The sequence below is a fragment of the Anomaloglossus baeobatrachus genome, chromosome 6 (assembly GCF_048569485.1).
Source record: "Anomaloglossus baeobatrachus isolate aAnoBae1 chromosome 6, aAnoBae1.hap1, whole genome shotgun sequence".
Taxonomy (NCBI): domain Eukaryota; kingdom Metazoa; phylum Chordata; class Amphibia; order Anura; family Aromobatidae; genus Anomaloglossus; species Anomaloglossus baeobatrachus.
Window position 1 is genome coordinate 509977502 of NC_134358.1, and position 15790 is coordinate 509993291.

The 15790-nt window shown below is 50.3% G+C and overlaps 1 long non-coding RNA gene across 1 annotated transcript; it reads right to left on the reverse strand.

Moving 5' to 3' along the window:
- Window positions 1-3277: 3277 nt before the first annotated feature.
- On the reverse strand, window positions 3278-6156 carry LOC142244517 (uncharacterized). Its single transcript, XR_012724564.1, has 4 exons — window positions 5731-6156; window positions 4624-4680; window positions 4311-4346; window positions 3278-3524 (listed from the first exon to the last, which is right to left on the reverse strand). It is a non-coding gene; the product is annotated as an uncharacterized LOC142244517 (long non-coding RNA).
- Window positions 6157-15790: the final 9634 nt, after the last annotated feature.

Below are 15790 nucleotides of genomic sequence, written 5' to 3' on the forward strand. Positions count from 1 at the left end.
GTTTGTGCCAAGGATTATTGTGGGGAGGCCAGTGAGATTCGGGGAGGTTTTATATATTCCGCCCGCGGAGGTCGGGGGAATATATACCCTACTCTCACCGGGGACCCTTCAATAATCGGCATAAGTAGTATAGCGGCCTCCTTGCTTATTGTCGGGCAATTCCATAATTGGCCTGACTATAAGAGGGGCGCTAGAGAGTGCGTCGCGTGCTCTGTCTGTCGGTCGGGAGGTATAAAGGAGGGGTGACCCCCACTTGTTACCCCCCGATTGTGACGTACTGGTAGCCAGCGCGGGGGATTTCTGAGTGACCCCCCCCGGTGGTTTGTGACAATAGGTATAATGGGCATTTGTTTACAGCAATTCATGTGACAACGTGTTCAGAGTTTTTTTCTGATGCAGTTTATGGCTTGCCTTAGACATTAACTCTGCATAGATTCATTGGAATAAGCAGATTATTCCCATCCCTAAACAAAACTGTTCAACCCCTCATTCATCTCATGTATCTTTGGTCTCTCAAATTGTTTACTTTTTTTTTTTTTTTTTGTTGTATGCTAATGCACTAGCACTTTCCTATAGATCATAAATTATATATTATAGTCGACCTTGATGCGGGCGGATTAGGGGTTGAATACTTTTGCAAGAGACCAACTTCATAAAAACATATGTACAAAAAATTTGTTCAAAAAAATTGTGTGATGAACCTGTGAATTTATTATGTATAATATTTAAAAAAAAGAAAAATTAACACTTGTTAAACCCAGGATATTTTTATATCATTATCCATCTTTTTAATATTTTTCTTGTGTGTTTGTCTAAATAAAATAATAAAGAATTTAATGTTTTATGAGAATTCGGGTCATTTGAATTATTTGGAATTTCTGATATTTGATGACCCTGAAAATAGTTTGATAAGTTGGAAATGAGTAACTCAGGTACGAGACACCCCCATGCCTGCATCCCCTGCCCCCTGGGTGCTGCACAAGGAATCACTGGGAAACACGGGAGTGCAGTCACAAGGTCTTTACTCACAGTTAATAGTTCCAGGTTACCAAGACTAGTCAGATGATGCCCTTGGTGTGCTGAGTCCTGCTATGATGGGCTCCAGACGATTCCCGGATAGTTCAGAGGCACAACCCGGTAGACCCTTCAGTATTCCTTCCCTGGTCGTCTTCCTGCACTGGCCTCTCCCGCCTGCCCCGCGCCTCAAACAGAGTGCCCTGAGCCAGTGTCCGTGAATCCTTTTGATGGGTGGCTTTTCTGCCTTGTCCCTTGGTCCTATGTGGTCACCTTTTCAGCGGGTTATGTGAGGTGCTGGCCTCGGTACTTGCAGTAACCTCGGCCTCCGGTTTGCTAGCTGAGCCTGGTTGTTCTCCACTAGTCTAAGGACCGGCTCCCCATTGCGGCCAAGACCCTCCACTCCGGTATTCTGGCTGTGTATGGCACACTTCCCGTGGGTCTAGGACCCCTTCTTTCCCCGATCCCCGGATGAGCTGCTACAGCTCCAGTCCCCAGGACCTGTCTCCTTCGCGTCCACTTCCTGACTGACTAACGTTCTACAGTCTGCTCCCACTAACTAAACTCTACCTCCAGACTAGCTTCGGGCTGTGCTTCCCTAAGGCGACAGTTTAGTTTGCAACTTGCCCTAACTATGGCCTTATGGAGTGTCGCTAAATTAAGTGTGTGTCTGTGTATGTGTGCAACGACCTATGATCTCCTCCTTACCCAGGAATGGGCTACCACACCTCTGGCTGAGGTGCAGTACCTCTGTGGTGACTGGAGCCTCACTTTTGGGCACCAAAAATGCATTGGATAAAAACGCATCAAAAACACATGCGTTTTTAACATGCGTTTTTGGTGTAGGTGCATTTTTTGGGGCCACAAATGCTGCATTTCTGTGGTCACCAAAAGATGCAGCGTGCGCATATAGTCTAAAGAAAATATTACAGGTTTGTTTGTTTTTTAATTTTTAACAATGACATAAACACAGTAAAAACGTATGTGATGGACCAGAGAGAACAAACTATCAGAGGTTGGAAGACATGACTGAACAGCCCCTTTAATCACTTTGCACATATGGGGTAACTATGCGCTCTGCGCTGGGGTGCCTGTCATTGGAGCAGATTCCTGAGCTGATTCCTCGCCACACGGTAGACGGCAGCTACATTACATGACAGCCATCTGTCTGCGCTGCTGTTGCACCAGCTTCCCTTTTGACGCGATCGCTGGGTGCTAATGGGACCTGATGAAGTCTCCTGTCGCTGCCACCATTACCCTAGGAAACTGCAATAAGGTGATCAGATCATGAAGAGTTCATAAGGAAGCTAAAAAATAAAGTAAAAAATAAATAGATCAGTGTTTAAAAATATTATAAAAACAGTAAATGTCAATGTCCCCTTTTTCCCCATTACTTATCTCAAAAAAACGTTGTTTTTAGAAAAGTACTGAATTTTTTCATCCAAAATAAATGAATTAAAAAATAAATAAATATTTTTATCGCTGTAACTGTACTGACCTGGACGATCATATATGAAGGTCATTTTTACCATACAAGGAAGACAAAAAAATAAAAATAACAGAAATACGGGATTGCATTTTTTCACGATTTCATACCCCTTGAAATGTTCTGGTTTTCAGTACATTATACGGTAACGTGAATGATGTTAACTACAACTCGTCCTGCAAAAAACAAACCCTCATACGGCTATGGGGAGAGAAAAAAAGAAAGTAATGGCTCCTGGAAAAAGAGGAGGAAGAAAAATAGAAAATGGAAGTGAAAATATAAATGTAAAACAAAAAAAGGATTAAAGTCCAAGCGGCTGACATTAACTGATCGGATAGGTCACCAACGTCTAATTGATGGGGGTGTAACACCCGGCACCCCCCGCTGATCAGCTGTTCCCGGTGCCGCCTGTAACTACTCAGTTTCAGAGCTGCACAGCTTCATCTGCTGTATAGTGGCCACGGACGGATACCGGATATCCGCCTTCTATTCGAATCAACAGGTGGCGGATGTACAGTTGCCGGTGCTGGCTGTGTTACACAGGCGTCCCTTACTTCAGCAGCGATCAGAACTCCTGCTACAATGTAGCGTGCCCTCTGTTTGGACGCAGTCAGCTGCTTAGAAGGCTTCTGCTTGTGACTGGTTACATAGTTGTGCACTGTGATTGGCCATGAGCTAAAGGACCTTTAATGATGATGTCATACCAGTGTGTGGGAGGAGTCAAATGCCAGGCTGTGCGGGTGCAGGAGCAGCTCCCTGTAGTGCCGAGCTGACACTGTTCACAGAAGGAACAAGGTTCAGTTCTAGAACGTACACTTTTTTTTAACCCCTTTCTGACACTGGGAATAAACGTTAGATCCTCACGACTCAGTTGTGGATGACGATCACCATGGCGGCTAAAGGCACCCGTGGCTGCCATCCTGCCAAGCCCAGCCACACGCTTCATTGATGATTTTAGCTTTATACTGCCATACAGCGTGCAGGATATAGAAAAAGCCATCCGATGATTCCAGGTTAAAATCTCCTAAGGACAAAAAAAAAATAAATATAAATAAAGAAAAACATAAAAAAAAAATCATATCAGCCCTCGTAAAAATAAAGAAATAAAAGTATAACCACAATTATTTGTTTTGGTTGATTTTCCTCACTGATCCTTCCCCCTGAAAGTGCAAAAAAAATTGTATATAAAAGTGACGGCTTCATAGACAAAAAAGTAGTAAAAATAGTTACAGATCAAAAACGGGCAAACCAATTGTTTTTTTGTTTTACACACATTTCTGAATTTTTCTATCACCACTAAAATAAAGAAAGAAAAAACAAGCGATACTGGTTTTGCTGTGATCGCACTGACCTGGTCCTTAGTCCTCGGTGTCATTGTGGAAACAGCTGAATACAGATCTGAGGAATCTGCAGCAGATAAGATCGGGGTGAGGATTCCTGAGGACGGGATGGGTCTAGGGGGGACAATGGCGTCTACTGAGAAAGGTCTAGATTGGGGAGGGGGTCTAAAATGGGGGGTCTAGATTGGGGAAGGGGATCATTTCGGTACAGTCCTGGAGACACCAGATAATTTTGGAGAGTCCTGCACTCGGGTTCCCCACAATCTACAGTTATTACAATAGGAAAACGTTGTGGAAACTCTCCAGGGAAACTTACGGATAAACTCCATCGGTATAAATGACTTTCTAAAACTCTGAGTAATGTTTCTTCAGTATTAGAGGGGGGTCCTGATGGGAGAATGCTTTCCTGTTACTTTTATTTGTTGTAATATGGCAGGAATAAGAGGCATCATCCAAAGGATTGCACTTACCATGACAGTTTTCTTTCCCCTTTGCTGTTTTTGCCACTAATAGGGAAAGATAAGAATTAATTAATTATTAATAATTTGCTGTATGGGAAAAAGTAATCGAGATTCTAATCCCTGCAACAACTCCCCCATCCTCCTCCACTGAAACAGTTTATAGAATCACAGATAACCTTTATATCTTTCTTTCTGCCGCCACTAGAGGGCGCTCACTGCAGACTGATTTACTATACAGATCACTGGCAACTGTATAAATCCCTATGTAGTGAGCGCCCTCTAGTGGCAGCAACAAATAAACTGAAGGTAAAGTGTCACTCACTTGTTCCTCTCCTTGTGTCTTCTCAGACATTTTGGTTTCCACCACCTATGTTTTGTCCTGAGAGAGAGATTAAGGTGGATAAGATTACTCATGAGGGGAGGACATTCCCTGGGGTCAGTCTATAAAATACATTGAGATTGTCGTGTTCAGGAATCAATGAATGAAGTGGAACATTTTAGTTGTGATCTGAGTGACTGCTACAAGGAACCACTTCACCCTCGGGCTGTGTGCACACGGCACGTTTTTTGATGTGGTTTTGTTTTTTTTGCAGCTTTTCACAAATCTGCAAAGATATCCTTATGCCAGCAAAGTCCATGAGAAACCTGAATTGCTGTGCACACGTTCAGGATTCTTTCCTTGCAGATTTGTGAGCAGAAAATAATCTACAGCATGTCAATTCTTTTTGCGTTTTTACCTGCGTTTTCACCGTTGAAAGCAAAAAAAAGGAGTTTTTCCTGCCAGGAGATGCAGATTTTCTGCAACCAAATCTGCAACGTGTGCACATAGCCTTCGGGTTCACTTACATCTGGTTATATAAAATTGCTCCGATTTTTTAACCAGAAATGTTGGACGACTGAAATCCGTTTAGTTTTCCATGTGCCATGCGAGAGTGTGAGTTTTTTTCTCACCTAACATCCATATGCATTATACGCATAATATCCAATTTGAATCTTCCAGAGTCACTTACAGGACCATCTATGCTGTGCTATTCTGCAGAATAGTAATGTATCCGTAAAAATCAAACGGTATATGCATAGTCCGTGTGCCGTCCATTTTTTTCTTACACCCATAGACTTGCATTGGCGAGTCTTGGCCATTTTACGCAGCCGTACGCAACATGCTGTGATTTTTTTTCTCAGCCTGAACACAGCTGAGAAAAAAAAATGGCAAAACATTACTGACTCATTGAATTACACGGGGTCGAGTACAATGAGATTTTCTATCGGATTGCACCTGGCGGATTTATTATACATACATGTGAGCGAATACGAAGTTTGTTTTTTTCACTGCAAATAAAAGTAAAGCCCCTCCTCACAGTCACTACACCAGGAATACAGGGGATCATGTAACATTTCATAGTGATATACAAATAAATATACATCATACTTCTCTTTCGTTGGGTCGTCTGATTTTGCCTCCTCCTTCTTGATGATACTTTCATCCTCGGTGTTACTCTCCTCCTCCTTCTCAATGCTAATCTCCTCCTCCTCTTCCTCAATGTTGTCACGGCCGGGCGGTCGGGCAGACCCAGGAGGTGGATCCACTGGACCGAACTCTCTGAGATGGTGGTAGGGAGTCCGGCAGCTGAAGCACTGATGGGCAGTAGAACAGTCCGTGCAAGTGAAGGCAGCGGAGGAGTCCCAGGGACCACGGAGTCACAGAAGGTGGTCTTGGTGACGTAGCTCAGGTTCGGAGGCCGAGGTGATATCAGGCGGGGTCCGGAACCTCTGGAGCAAGATGACGGGTCACCGCAGGGATCCGGGATGGTACGGACTGTCAGATGGCAGACGGACAGCGTGCGGGGATCAGGACACGGCAGACTGGATGGCGAAGCAGGCACGGCTCTACAAAGAGAGATAGGTGAGTACGAGCACAGTAACACCAGGAGACCTGACTCCTAGCTCAGGGAACACGAAGATCAGGCCCCGCCCCCTTGGACAATGACCCCTTATATACCCTGTACCTGTGCAACCTCATTTCCTGTTAATGGACGCTGGCCCTTTAAGAAAGGGTCAGTGACCGCGCGCGCGCCCTAATGTGCATGCGCGCCGCCCGGGTGCCAGAAGCCAGGGAAGGAGGCTGCGAGGAGGACGCAGGGGAGCCGGCCAGGTCCAGGGAAGCTGTCGGGCGCCGGGATCGGGGGCCCGGAGCCCTGGGACGGACGGAATCCGGTGACTGGGGAGCGGAGAGCGTGGCAGGTGAGCCGGGGAACGGGGGTGAGGACCCGGGGAGCGTGACAGTACCCCCCCCCCCCCACGCCCCCCTCCCCGCAACCGGGACATGAAGGCACGGATAAGAGGAGTGCCCACGTTCTCCCTGGGCTCCCAAGACCTATCCTCAGGACCATACCCTTCCCAGTCCACCAGGAAGAACTGTCGACCTCGTACGGTCTTCATGGCCACGATATCCCTTACCGCATAGATGTCATCATCGGCAATAGGAGGAGGGGCCGGACTGGCAGCAGCGGAGAAGGGACCAAGGACAACCGGCTTGAGCAGAGAGACGTGGAAGGAGTTGGGTATCCTCATCGTGGCCGGGAGCTGTAGCTTGTAGGATACCTCATTGATCTTGCTGAGGACCTTAAACGGCCCGATGTAGCGAGGACCCAGCTTGTAGGAAGGTATCTTCAATCGGATGTACTGGGAAGCAAGCCAGACCAGGTCACCAGGAGAGAAACACGGAGGATCCAGACGTCTCTTGTCAGCGTGTTTCTTCATCCGCTGGGAAGCGCGCCCAAGGGACGCTTTGACAGAGTCCCAAATGGTAGCAAAGTCACGAACTGCAGTATCAGCAGCCGGAACATCCGATGAAGGGGATATAGGCAACGGGACGGAGGGTTGAAGTCCGTAAACTACATGGAAGGGAGATTTGGAGGACGACTCACTGATGTGGTGGTTATGTGAGAATTCAGCCCAAGGTAGAAGCGTGGACCAGTCGTCGTGATGGGCGTTGACGTAGTGACGTAAGAAGGAGGTCAAGATTTGATTGACCCTCTCCACTTGGCCATTAGACTGAGGATGGTAAGCAGAAGAAAAGTCCAGAGTCACACCCAGATGTTTGCAGAGCGCCCTCCAGAAGCGGGAGGTAAACTGAGTTCCTCGGTCGGACACGATGTGGGAAGGAAAGCCATGTAAGCGAAAGATGTGTTGTATATAGGCTTCTGCGAGTTCCTGAGCAGAGGGCAGTCCAGCCATAGGGACGAAGTGAGCCATTTTGGAGAACCGGTCCACCACGACCCATATGACTGTGTGTCCAGAGGATAATGGCAAGTCCGTAATAAAATCCATCGCTATGTGTTGCCACGGAATTGTGGGTATCGGCAGAGGCAGAAGACGGCCATAGGGCAGGTGTTTGGGCGTCTTGTTCCTGGCACAAGAGGAGCAGGCAGAGACAAAAGCAGCGACGTCCGTGCGAAGGGATGGCCACCAATAATGGCGTACAATCGCACCCCATGTTCTCTTCTGGCCTGCATGACCGGCTGTTTTCGAGGCATGACCCCAGTGTAACACCTTTTGCCTGTCAGTCTCAGAGACATAGGTCTTTCCGGGCGGTATCTGGGCCAGGGTGACAGGGGCCACCGGAATAATCTTGCTAGGAGGGATGATAGGCTGGGTAGTCTCTTCCTCCTGCTCCATGGGCATGAAAGACCTAGACAAGGCATCCGCACGTACATTCTTGTCTGCGGGTCGGAAATGGAGCTGGAAGTCGAACCTGGCAAAGAATAAGGACCACCTGGCTTGCCGTGGGTTCAGTCGCTGAGCGGACCGTAGGTATTCCAGGTTCTTGTGGTCCGTGTAGATAATCACGGGGTACACTGCTCCTTCCAGGAGGTAGCGCCATTCCTCCAGAGCCAGTTTGACCGCCAATAGTTCTCGGTCACCGATGGTGTAATTACGTTCAGGTGCAGAGAAGCTCTTGGAGAAGAAACCGCATGTAACCATCTTCCCGGAGGAGGACTTTTGCATGAGCACTGCTCCGGCTCCCGAGGAGGAGGCATCCACCTCCAAGGTGAACTGGCGGTTTAACTCCGGACGGTGGAGTACAGGAGCGGAGGCAAATGCTCGCTTCAGTGAGCAAAACGCGGCGTCGGCCGCAGGTGACCAGTCCTTTGGATTAGCCTCCTTTTTGGTCAAAGCGGAGAGAGGAGCAGTCAGGGCAGAGAAGTGAGGGATGAACTGGCGGTAGTAGTTGGCAAATCCCAGGAACCGTTGGATTGCCTTTAGTCCAGAAGGGGGAGGCCAGTTGAGTATGGAGGACACCTTCTTAGGATCCATTTGCAGTCCAGTACCCGAGATGATGTATCCCAGGAAAGGGAGAGAAGACTGCTCAAAGACACACTTCTCATATTTGGCGTATAGACGATTCTCTCTCAGTCGTTGTAGGGCCAGCTGGACGTTCTCTCTGTGGGTCTGGAGGTCCGGAGAGTAGATAAGGATGTCATCCAGATACACTACTACACAGACGTAGAGGAGGTCCCGGAAGATGTCGTTCACCAATTCTTGGAAGACTGCTGGTGCATTACATAGGCCGAAGGGCATCACGCAGTATTCATAGTGCCCATCGCGAGTATTAAACGCGGTCTTCCATTCGTCCCCAGAGCGGATACGAACTAGGTTGTAAGCACCCCGAAGATCCAGTTTGGTGAACACACGGGCTCCTCTGAGCCGGTCGAACAATTCGGGGATGAGCGGCAGAGGGTACTTGTTCTTTACGGTGATCTGATTCAGACCCCGGTAGTCGATGCAGGGGCGTAGGTCACCCTCTTTCTTCTTAACGAAGAAGAAGCCCGCTCCCGCAGGAGAGGAGGATCTCCGGATGAATCCCTTAGCCAGGCTCTCTGTGATGTAGGTAGACATGGCCCTGGTTTCGGCTGGGGACAACGGATATATCCGTCCTCGAGGTGGTGTTGTTCCTGGGAGCAGGTCGATGGCACAATCGTAGGGACGGTGTGGCGGAAGTACCTCAGACTCCTTCTTGTCGAAAACGTCTGCGAAGGACCAATAGGCCGAGGGCAGTTCCGGTAGGTTCTCTGGAACCGGAGGTCGTCGGATGTGTGGTATGGACTTCAGACACTTCTCATGACAAGAAGGACCCCATCGGGTGATTTCGCCAGTACCCCAGCTGACTGAGGGTTCGTGTGTCCGCAACCAGGGAAGTCCCAGCAGGATTTGATGGGACATGTGTGGAAGGACGTAGAGAGAGATGTTCTCGGTGTGCAGGGCACCGATACGTAGTTCGACCGGTCTGGTGACCCAGGAGATGGTATCAGAGAGGGGTCTCCCATCCACAGAGGCTATCACGAGGGGTTTGTCAAGTGGAGTAACAGGCAGCTGGTACTTGTCCACCGTGGCCTGCTGAATGAAATTGCCTGCTGCCCCGGAATCGAGGTAGGCCTCAGCCGTGAACCGTGTCTCTCCCGTTGACACTTGCACAGTCCACATAACCGGGTCTGAGAGAGTCCCAGCACCTAGGGTGGCCTCTCCTACCAACCCTAGGCTTTGGAGTTTCCCGGCCTCTCTGGACAGGCGCGTAGCAGGTGTGTGCCCTCTCCGCAGTAAAAGCAGAGGCCCTTGGCGAGCCGCTCTGCTCGACGCTGTTCAGACTGTCGTACTCGGTCAATCTGCATGGGCTCGTGGACGGGAATCCCAGCTGTTGATGACTGAGGTGCGGAGGGCTTCTGGGGAGGTGAGGAATGCCGTACCGGTCGTCTCTCACGAGACAGCTCTTTAGAGCGCTCCTGAAAACGAATGTCCACTCGAGTAGCCAGGGCAATCAGGGCATCTAGGGTGGAGGGCAAGTCACGACCCGCCAACTCATCTTTGATGCGACTCGAGAGTCCCTCCCAGAAGGCGGCTGTCAGGGCCTCATTATTCCACCCGAGTTCAGAAGCCAAAGTGCGGAAACGGATGGCGTATTGGCCCACCGTCAGTGTTCCTTGACGTAGGCGGAGAAGTGATGAAGCAGACGCAGAGGCGCGTCCCGGCTCGTCAAAGGTACTGCGAAAGGCCTGCAGGAACTCTCGAAGGTTCTTGGTCACAGGGTCCTCCTTCTCCCACAAGGGGTTCATCCACGCCAGTGCCTCGCCCTCTAGGTGGGACATTATAAAGGCGACCTTGGCTTGGTCGGAGGCGAATAGATGTGGCAGCTGCGTGAAATGAAGGGAACATTGGTTGATGAAGCCCCTGCAGGTCTTGGGATCTCCAGAATAACGAGGTGGTGAAGCCAACCGGAGTTGGGAAGCACCCGACGAGGCTGCCACTGGTGCGGGAGCCGTGGATTGTCCATTGGAGGACCTGGGTGCCGCAGGCGTCATGGATGCTTGTAACGTGTACAGGCGGGTGTCCACGGAGGTCATAAATTGCAGCATGCGGGTCTGGACTTCACGCTGGCGTTGGAGTTCCTCTTGCAGGGCCAATAGTGCTGCAGCGGGATCCATGGCCTGATCTTACTGTCACGGCCGGGCGGTCGGGCAGACCCAGGAGGTGGATCCACTGGACCGAACTCTCTGAGATGGTGGTAGGGAGTCCGGCAGCTGAAGCACTGATGGGCAGTAGAACAGTCCGTGCAAGTGAAGGCAGCGGAGGAGTCCCAGGGACCACGGAGTCACAGAAGGTGGTCTTGGTGACGTAGCTCAGGTTCGGAGGCCGAGGTGATATCAGGCGGGGTCCGGAACCTCTGGAGCAAGATGACGGGTCACCGCAGGGATCCGGGATGGTACGGACTGTCAGATGGCAGACGGACAGCGTGCGGGGATCAGGACACGGCAGACTGGATGGCGAAGCAGGCACGGCTCTACAAAGAGAGATAGGTGAGTACGAGCACAGTAACACCAGGAGACCTGACTCCTAGCTCAGGGAACACGAAGATCAGGCCCCGCCCCCTTGGACAATGACCCCTTATATACCCTGTACCTGTGCAACCTCATTTCCTGTTAATGGACGCTGGCCCTTTAAGAAAGGGTCAGTGACCGCGCGCGCGCCCTAATGCGCATGCGCGCCGCCCGGGTGCCAGAAGCCAGGGAAGGAGGCTGCGAGGAGGACGCAGGGGAGCCGGCCAGGTCCAGGGAAGCTGTCGGGCGCCGGGATCGGGGGCCCGGAGCCCTGGGACGGACGGAATCCGGTGACTGGGGAGCGGAGAGCGTGGCAGGTGAGCCGGGGAACGGGGGTGAGGACCCGGGGAGCGTGACAAATGTTACTCATGTCCTCCTCTGTCAAGATATTAATCTCATCCATGTTCCTCTCCTCCACCTCTTCGATGTTATTTTCCTCCTTCTCTATATAAATCTCATGGATACTCTCTTCCTCTTCTTCCATGATGTTTCTCTCCTCCTTGATGATACTCTCCTCCTCCACAATGTAAATTTCCTTCATGTAAATCTTTTGCATGTAAAACTCCTTCATGTGAATCTCCCCTTCCTCTTCATCGGTGTTACTCTCCTCCTCCTCAGTGTTATTCATCTCCTCTTCCTCAGTGTTACTCTCCTCCTTTTCTTTGGTGTAACTCCTCTCATTGATGTTAATCTCCTTCATGTAAATCTGCTCAATGTAAATCTCCCTCTTGTAACTCTTCTCCATGTAAATCTCTCCCTCCTCTTCCTAGGTGTCACTCTCCTCCTCTTCGATGTAAATTTCCTCCATGTAAATCTTCTCCATGTAAAACTTATTCAGGTGAATCTCCCCCTCCTCATCCTCAGTGTCACTCTCCTCCTTGAAGTTATTCACATCCTTCTCTTCAGTGTTAATCTCCTTCATGTAAATCTCCTCCTCCTCTTCCTTGGTGTTACTCTCCTCCTTGATGTTATTTACCTCCTCCTCTTCAATGTTAATCTCCTTCATGTATATCTCCCCCTCCTCTTCCTCAGTGTTATTCTTCTCCTCCTCTTCCTCAGTGTTACTCTCCTCCTTGATGTTATTCACCTCCTCCTCTTCAATGTTAATCTTCTTCATGTAAATCTCCTCCTCCTCTTCCTTGGTGTTACTCTGCTCCTTGATGTTATTCATGTCCTCCTCCTCAATGTTAATCTCCTTCATGTAAATCTCCTTCTCCTCTTCCTTGGTGTTACTCTCCTCCTTGATGTTATTCACCTCTTCAATGTTAATCTCCTTCATGTAAATCTCCTCCTCCTCTGTGTTACTCTCCTCCTCCTCAATGTAAATCTCCTCCTCAATGTTAATCTCCTTTTCCTTGATGTAACTCTCCTCTTCATCAAAATTAATCTCTTTGATGTTACTCTGCTCCTCCTTGATGTTACTCTCCTCTTCCACCTCCCTTGCTATGCCCTCCTCATTTTCCTCCACCCTATAAGTAGACAAGACAGTGAGAGTTCAGTACTTTCACTCTGTGCTCTATAGATGTATTATTTATTTACCTTACTTATATAGTGCCATTATATTCATATACGATTGGGGCTCACAATTTAAATTCCCTGCCTGTAGGTTTTGGAGTGTGGGAAAAAAACAAAGAACCCGGAGGAAACCCACAAAAACACAGGGAGAACATACAGACTCCTTGCAGATGTTGTCTTTGGTTGCATTTGAACCCTGGAACTAGTGCTGCAAGTCTACAGTGCTAACCACTGAGCCACCGCGCAGTGTTAACCACTGATTCACCGTGCAGTGCTAACCACTGAGCCACCATGCAGTGCTAAGCACTGAGCCACTGTGCTGCTAAATGAGGAGCATCAGACAGAAGTGAAGAAGGAAGTCATAAACAAGTCTAATTTACCAAACTTGCCCTCAACAGGTTTTTGCACTTTCAAGCCTGAACTTAGAACCAAACTTCCCTCATCACCACTCATGCCTTATCTATACCCCGAAGCCTGTCCACAAACCTTTACTCCAAACTCACTGGTCTCCTAACTTTTCTGTTACCTGACAAGACCCCAATCTTTAGCAGTCAGTGAGGACCTCTACAGAACTTTAGACCACCAGTACCCTGAGTAGTACCACTACCAGGCCCGGACTGACAGGCGGGAGGGGCGGGACTTCTCCCGGTGGGCTGGCCGGTGGAGGGGTGGGGGGGCCGCCCCCCGCCTCTCCCGCACTGTTTAAAACTATTTTGTGGCTGCCGCCACCCGCCGGCCGCCACTATAGCGGCGAGGTCCGGTGAGCGGCCCCTGCCGCCAATTTTCAATGCTGCTGGCCGCCGCCCAGGGCCGGATTGGCCATAGGGCAAGTCTGGCAAATGCCAGATGGGCCGGTCCCTGTAGTGGGCCGCTTGATCTGCGGCCACTCTCTCCTTTGCAGCATGAACGGCAGGCAGCATTTGCCTTTAGCTGCACGATCATGCTGCGCTGCACAGCTAAGATCAGCAGGAGCAGGAGGAGGGGGTGGTGTGCTCTGTGCCGCCCCCTGCTCCTGCTGATTAGACAGTGACAGTAGATCGAGCCTCCATCCGGCCCGCGAGATGTGGGCGTCCTACGCTGCTCCCTGCTTCCTTGATCAGTGCAGCCTGGTGACCGCGCCCTGAAGTGCAGCAGCGTCATGATGACAGTGCATTGCTGACATCATCACATGGCGCGCAGACACACGTCGGGTACCGGTAAGTGCTCCATGGAGCCGAAGATGAAAAGTTTTATCAATGTGGATGAGAGGGGAGGGGAGGGGATTAGGGCACAAGATGGGTGAAAGGGGGCACAGCTTTGCAAAAGAAAGTGGAGGGAGTACTTCATACAGATGAACAATGTGTGTCTGTAAGGGGGGGATTTTGTACTGGAGCAGTGTGGGGAGGAATATTTTGGAGAGAAACTGTGTGTGTGTGTGTGTGTGTGTGTGTGTATGTGTATGATGCCTGGCTGTGTGTGTATGAGGCCTGGCTCTGTGTGTGTGTGTGTGTGTGTGTGTATGAGGCCTGCCTGTGTGCGTGTGTATGAGGCCTGCCTGTGTGTGTGTGTGTGTGTGTGTGTGTGTGTGTGTGTGTGTATGAGGCCTGGCTGTGTGTGTGTGTGTGTGTGTGTGTATGAGGCCTGGCTGTGTGTGTGTGTGTGTATGTGTATATGAGGCCTGGCTGTGTGTATGTGTGTGAGGCCTGGCTGTGTGTGTATGAGGCCTGGCTGTGTGTGTGTGTGTGTATGAGGCATGTGTGTGTGTGTGTGTGTGTGTGTGTGTGTGTGTGTGTGTGTGTGTGTGTGTGTGTGAGAGAGAGAGAGAGAGAGAGAGAGTGTGTGTGTGTGCGTGTGTGTGTGTGTGTGTGTGTGAGGCCTGGCTGTGTGTGTATGAGGCCTGGCTGTGTGTGTGTGTGTGTGTGTGTATGAGGCCTGGCTGTGTGTGTGTGTGTGTGTGTGTGTATGTGTATATGAGGCCTGGCTGTGTGTGTGTGTGTGTGTGTGTATGAGGCCTGGCTGTGCGTGTGTATGTGTGTGTGTGTGTGTGTATATGAGGCCTGGCTGTGTGTGTGTGTGTATGAGGCCTGGCTGTGCGTGTGTATGTGTGTGTGTGTGTGTGTGTGTGTATGAGGCCTGGCTGTGTGTGTGTGTGTCTGTGTGTGTGTATGTATGAGGCCTGGCTGTGTGTGTGTGTGTGTGTATAAGGCCTGGCTGTGTATGTGTGTGTGTGTGTATGAGGCCTGGCTGTGTGTGTGTGTGTGTGTGTGTGTGTGTGTGTGTGTGAGGCTTGGCTCTGGGTGTGTTTGTGTGTGAGAGAGAAGCAGGGATATGATGAAGAGGGGCAGCCTGTGGGGGAATATGATGGAGAGGGGCAGCCTGGGGGAATATGATGGAGAGGGGCAGCCTGTGGGGGAATATGATGGAGAGGGGCAGCCTGTGTGTGGGGGAATATGATGAAGAGGGGCAGCCTGTGGGGGAATATGATGGAGAGGGGCAGCCTGGGGGGAATATCATGGAGAGGGGCAGCCTGGGGGGAATATGATGGAGAGGGGCAGCCTGTGGGGAATATGATGGAGAGGGGCAGCCTGTGGGGGAATATGATGGAGAGGGGCAGCCTGTGGAGGAATATGATGGAGAGGGGCAGCCTGTGGGGGAGTATGATGGAGAGGGGCAGCCTGTGGGGGAATATGATGGAGAGGGGTAGACTGTGGGGGAATATGATGGATAGGGGCAGCCTGTGGGGGACTATGATGGAGAGGGACAGCCTGGGGGTAATATAACAGAAAGGGGCAGCCTGTGGGGGAATATGATGGAGAGGGACAGCCTGGGGGTAATATAATGGAGAGGGGCAGCGTGGGGGGAATATGATGGAGAGGAGCAGCGTGGGGTGAATAATATGATGGAGAGGGGCAGCATGGGGGGAATATGATGGAGAGGGGCAGCATAGGCGAAATATGATGGAGAGAGGCACCCTGTGGGGGAATATGATGGAGAGGGGAACCCTGGGGGGAATATTATGGAGAGGGGCTGCGTGGGGGGAATATGATGGAGAGGGGCAGCGTGGGGGGAATATGATGAAGAGTGGCAGCCTGTGGATGAATATGATGGATAGGGGCAGTCTGT